Genomic DNA, 6000 nt, shown 5'->3' on the forward strand with positions numbered 1-6000 from the left:
AACTCACACTGGGTAAGAAGCCAGGATAGAAACCTCAGAAACTTCTTGTTGCAAACAAGACGCAAAAGAAAAATAAGGACCGTGAAGTAGAAAACAAAAACGTATTCAATTTAAAGTTACTGTCAAAAAAGACAGGAAAAAAAAGTTACTGTCCTTTATTTTGAAAATATGTCCTTCTTACCTTTTTGGTGTGAAAATGGCTTTTTTTAAAAGATGTGGGGACAGTAGATGAATTTTTTTTTAATGTTTACTTATAATAAAATGTTGTCAACTCTACGGCAACATCCTATCCTGCTTTCTGGAAATTAAACTTGAAACTCAAGTCTAGTGACAACTTCTATAATTCACAGCAGTCTGGCTAAGACTTTAATTCAGAAGACTTTACCACACTATAAAACAATGACATAGTATTCGACCTATGGGTACAATTTACTGGTAATAATTTAGAATATCCTATACTATTCATGCAAAATTAAGTACACTGATACATTCCCAGTACCCAGCACAGAGTCTGACATGTAGTAAATTTAATTTTTTTCAGTCCACAAAATGAATAAATCTCATGACCTGTACTACATCTCCCAACAACAACAGAACTGTTTAGATAAGAAGTCTAAGAACACAAGCTAATTAAAATTTGATGAAAATTCTTGTGAGTTAATGGGTTTTAGATATGAACTGAACTTCTGAAGGACATTTTCTGTAACGTTTTTTAGAGGTTAACCTTCTCTCTGTCTGATATAAACGAGCTTAGAGGTAGACTTACGTTTCTGTTTGAACTAAAGGTGTGCCATTTTCACGTGAGGATCTCTGAACTATAACCCTACTGTCAATGACATAGGAATTGTCTCCTTACAGTGTCATTTTAAGCATTCCCATGCAAATGAATTAAGTATTCTGGCATCAATTTTAAAAGACTGTTTTGAAAAGACTGCTCAAATATCTTGAGTGATCCCGGACATACGTAGAAACAAACACACAACCACCTGGAAGTCAGTAATACTTTTCACTAACTAAAAGTGCTTCCTTAGGCCAAACTAAATGATGAAAATTCAATATAAAGGTGATTTTGATAAGCTGTGTAATAATTACTGTTCCCTGCATATTAGGTGTATAAAAACTGCCTTATGGAATAACTCAGTAAATCACTCCTTTGTAAGTAAAGATGTTTAGTTTTTAAAAGCCAGTAAGGGTAAAAAGAAGTTGCTTCAGGTCAAGATGGCAGAGTAGAGAGACTCACAGCTCACCGTCTCCCACAAACAAACCAAGAATTACATCTACAAAAGCCAGCAAGGGTATTTACTGAAGCATTAGCTTTAAAAGATAAAATTTAGAGGCAAACTAAATGTCCTTCAATAAGGAAACAGTTAAAATAAATTTAACATACCCATTCTAAGTTTATGGCCATTAAAACAAAAAGGTATACATGAAAGGATTTCATGATAAAAATCTAAATGAAAAAAATATATATGATTGTTTTTTAAAAAATAAAGCACAGAAAAAATGGTGAAATAGATATTTTAGGTACACACATACACACAAGAAAAGATCTTAAAAGATAACATTGGCTGTGTCTGAGGCCAGGTGATGGAATTCTCCACTTTCCCTTTATTTTTACGCACTTCTGTATCATTACATGATTAGATTACAGTGTCATTTTTTTTTCTTGCTTATCTAAATTGTATAATTTGTATCAATAGCACATAATAAACATATAAAAGAGCAGATGAACAGCTGAGCAGTAGCTAACATTTCAAAAAGCAGTGATACAGTAATAATACTCATCACCAAGAATGCCCAAGAAAACAGCTGGAAACTGAAGTTTACCAGCACTTCAGAACCTACTGCACCACTGTACCACACTGTACCATGCTGTCTTTTCCTCTCTTTTTCAGATTTTTTTTTCATTCCTTTCCTTAACATCCATAAATTCACCTGTTACCCATATCTATTTCTTTTATATTCACCAAGTCAATTCCCTAATCTCTTTACATCTCAGGTGAGGCCATTTTTGACACAGCCGGCTCACTATCTTCCTATGAGATATGGCTACAATCATGTCACTTCTTTGCTCAAGTTCAAACACCTGAAACTTGGCACTCAAGTTCCTTCATGTATGAGTCTAACATTATTTCTAGACTTCTGAATTACTTCCCTACAGTAGGAATCCTAACAATTTAACAGGTCTTCTCTACTGTCCTCTGAATAACCCATCTGTCTCTTTCTAGTCCTTGCCTAACACTATTTGGATGAAGAGACTCACTTAGAGTAGTGTAAGATTGGGATTATATATAGATTAAAATATCCACATGCACCCCAATGTTCATAGCAGCACTATTTACTTCTTTTTTTTTTTTAACATTTTTTATTGATTTATAATCATTTTACAATGTTGTGTCAAATTCCAGTGTAGAGTACAATTTTTCAGTCATACATGAACATATATATATTCACTGTCACATTTTTTCCTTTGTGAGCTACCATAAGATCTTGTGTATACTTCCCTGTGCTATACAGTATAATCTTGTTTATCTATTCTACAATTTTGAAATCCCGTCTATCCCTTCCCACCCTCTGCCCCCTTGGCAAGCACAAGTTTGTATTCTATGTCTATGAGTCTATTTCTGTTTTGTATTTATGCTTTTGTTTTTGTTTTTGTTTTTTAGATTCCACATATGAGCGATCTCATAGGGTATTTTTCTTTCTCTTTCTGCCTTACCTCACTTAGAATGACATTCTCCATGTGCATCCATGTTGCTGCAAGTGGTGTTATATTGTCAGTTTTTATGGCTGGATAGTATTCCATTGTATAAATATACCACATCTTCTTTATCCAGTCATCCGTTGATGGACATTTAGGCTGTTTCCATGTCTTGGCTATTATAAATAGAGCAGCACTATTTACTTCTATAGCCAAGATATGGAAGCAACCTAATGTCCATCAACAGATGAATGGATAAAGAATATGTGGTATATATACACAATGGAAGACTATTCAGTCATAAAAAAGAATGAAATAATGCCATTTGCAGTAACATGGATGGACCTAGAGATTATCATTCTAAGTAAATCAGACAGAGAAGAAAATATCATATGATACCACTTTATGTGAGATCTAAAATATGATACAAATTAACTTAGTTACAAAACAGAAGCAGATTCACAGACATAGAAAACAAATTTATGGTTGACAAAGGGGAAGGGAGGAGGAATAAATTAGGAGTTTGGGATTAGTAGATATAAACTACTATATTTAAAACAGATGAAAAAACAAGGTCCTACTGTATAGCACAGGGAACTATATTCAATAACTTGTAACAACCTATAATGGAAAAGATTATCACAGAAACTAACGTAACATTGTAAATTAACTATACTTCAAAATAAAAACAACAAAAAAACCAGATTAAAGTATCCAGTATAAATAGCCAGTATATGCTAAGTGCTAGAAGAGACTATTCACTGATGTATGTATATTTTTCCCTTTTCCTTCCCCTCTTAACTAGCCTAGCCATATTCTATAGAATTAAAAATTTTTTATTGTATTTATTGAACTACACTTATATATTTTGCTCGGAACTTCAGATTCAACTGTATTAACCTTTTATTTTCCAGCAAACAAAAATACCTTACTATTGTACTCACAAAAACCTAGGGTTTTTTTTCCCCCTCATCATGGATTTGAAGCTCAACAGAACTGTCTACCGCAGTTACATGTACTCCACAATTCCTGGGACATTCAGTTATGGCTAAAAGAGCAAAAACTCTGCAGTGATCAGGGTTAGCATCCTAAATCCCAGTCCCCTACCCCTTACATCAGTGTGACCTCAGGCAAATTGCTTAACCTCTCTTAACTTCTTTTTCCCATCATCTGTAAAACGGGATAATACCTACTTCACATAGCAGTTATACAAGTTAAATGAACTAACAGGTGGAAACAATTTCACAGTGCTTCATACATACCAAGAACTCGGTAAGTACAAATTATCAATATTATTACTACTCAAAAGCAGTCAAGCTACTGCCAAGACGAGATTATCTGGTACCTTTGTTTTCAGTCATTTTGAAAACCTGAGCACCAGGCAATTAAACTGCGGGGAATTGCCCACAGTCTTGGAGAGCAAACTAAATTGGCGCTCTCTACGCCTTCAAGTGTGCCTTATTTTACTCAACTCAAAACGACTGGTAAAGAAGCGTGATTACTGATCATGAGAAATTCGTAGAAACATGAAAAAGAGATGATATACCTCGGCGATACTTCAAAATAACCCGGGGAACGGGAGCAAGGCTGACCATTCATTGATAATTGCTGAAACTGGGTGATGGGTACACCGGGTTCTTTATACTATCCTCTCGACCTCTGGAGAATCTGAAGATTCCCATAATAAAACGTATTTTCCAATGGCCAAAGGTCAATTTTTTTTCCTTTGGGGCTTAATGCAAATCTTGGTCCTGGTCAGGAAGACACAGTGGCAAGTTTCGCGAGGCGAAAGGTGGAAACAGTAACGCAAGCCAGCTGAGGCTGGTGACACCTCCCAGGAGGCCCGGTCGGTGCGCCCCTCCCTTCCCGCGGCCCCGGGGCCTGGCCGGGAAGTGCACCGCGGAGAACGGACCGCCGAGTCCTGGGAAAGAGCAACACCCAAACGAACCGCCGCAAAGGGCCTCCCTGGGACCGCCGCCCGGCCGCCAGCGCGCGAACTGCGGGCTCCGGACCATCGATCGAAGGCCGGGGGGAGGCGGTGGGGCAGCGGTGGGGTGAATAGGTGGGTGGGTGAGCCCGTTTTCCGGGAGGGTCGGCCGAATTCCCTCCGCCCAGACAAGCTCCAGCCCCACCCGGGCTCTCAGCCACCGCGGCTGCCCGAGAACATCTCCGCTTCCCTTCAGCCGCGGCGCAGACACCCAACCGGCCCGCGGAGCCCGCCGCCCTCCCCGCCAGCCTGCCCCCGGCTCCTTCAGCTCCTACCCTGACAGTCGCCAGGGCTTCCCACCGCCGTCAGGCCCCGGGGCGCCTCCTCGCCCCCGCCAACTGCTCTCCAGAGTCCCTAGCCCCACTTTACCTCGGCCGCGCGGCAGCCAGGCGCCTTCTTCAGCACCTCGGCTTTCGCTGTCCCGGGGCGTTGCTGCCAATCTCCCAACCTCCGCCCCGAACCGGGGCCAGACTGCCCAATCAGCGGCTTCCTCCGGCCGAGAGGCGGGCACAGAGAGCCGGGAGAGGAAGGCGAGGTGGCCGCCGGACTTGCAGGCGGCCGCCTTTAGCCGTGCGCGCATGCGCAGGACGCGGCTAGGGGCGTGCGTTTTCCCCGTGGACCTCACTTTTTGTCTTCGCTTCTCTGCCCTGGAAAGTGATTTGTAAACCTCAAACTTTACATGTGTAGGAAGGCCCAAATTCTGAAGTGTATCCGCGAGTGCGTATTACCTTGGAAGAAGCTGATGACTCTTAAGCCCTTGTTAAGCTAACATACGTTGGGCCCTTTCATCTCGCGCTTAGGGGCTTGGGTTCACCTGGCCTATCTCCTGCCTATGCAGACAGACTTCATATCCCGGGTGTGTCCGTCTTTAGCGGGAGTGAGGATGTGGGTTTGTACAAAGTGCCTGATGGATGAGGATTTTACTAAGTCTTCAGTTCCAGCATCTGTTTAGCCTGATTCATTGGGACGTGATTTTTAAGAGTTGAATATCCTAGGACATGGGATTTCAAATAATTGTCATGAAAATACATTTATAGGTAACAGTATATTAAGCATGGTAACGTGTGTAGGACTGATAAAATATTCATATGTAGACTGAGAAACCTGTATTTCTGGATACCCTTTCAAGAGGCGGTTGCTGATTGGCTGTTTCTCTTACCCTCCCATTGTAGTTGATCCCAGAGGTCAATCAGCAGCCATCGGACTCTGATGTTTTTATCCTGGGTGCCCAGTCTATTCCTGGCGAGGGCTTCCCTCCTTCAGCAAAAGCATTAATTCATTTACTCAACAAGGGCTTGTTGGGGGCCCACTA

The 6000-nt window shown here is 40.8% G+C and overlaps 1 protein-coding gene across 2 annotated transcripts in view; it reads right to left on the reverse strand.

Annotated features, from left to right (window-relative positions):
• MTFR1 (mitochondrial fission regulator 1) overlaps positions 1–5194 on the reverse strand; it is a 33183-nt gene extending 27989 nt beyond the window's left edge. Inside the window, exon 1 of one of the 2 annotated variants that reach the window (XM_032470046.1) lies at positions 5058–5194. The gene's annotated coding sequence lies outside the window, so the exon portion shown is untranslated. Of the gene's footprint in view, positions 1–4963 lie in introns of both variants that reach the window. The other variant, XM_032470047.1, reaches the window with a different exon arrangement.
• Between the last annotated feature and the right edge of the window lie 806 nt (positions 5195–6000).

Source organism: Camelus ferus, chromosome 29 (assembly GCF_009834535.1).
Source record: "Camelus ferus isolate YT-003-E chromosome 29, BCGSAC_Cfer_1.0, whole genome shotgun sequence".
Lineage (NCBI taxonomy): Eukaryota > Metazoa > Chordata > Mammalia > Artiodactyla > Camelidae > Camelus > Camelus ferus.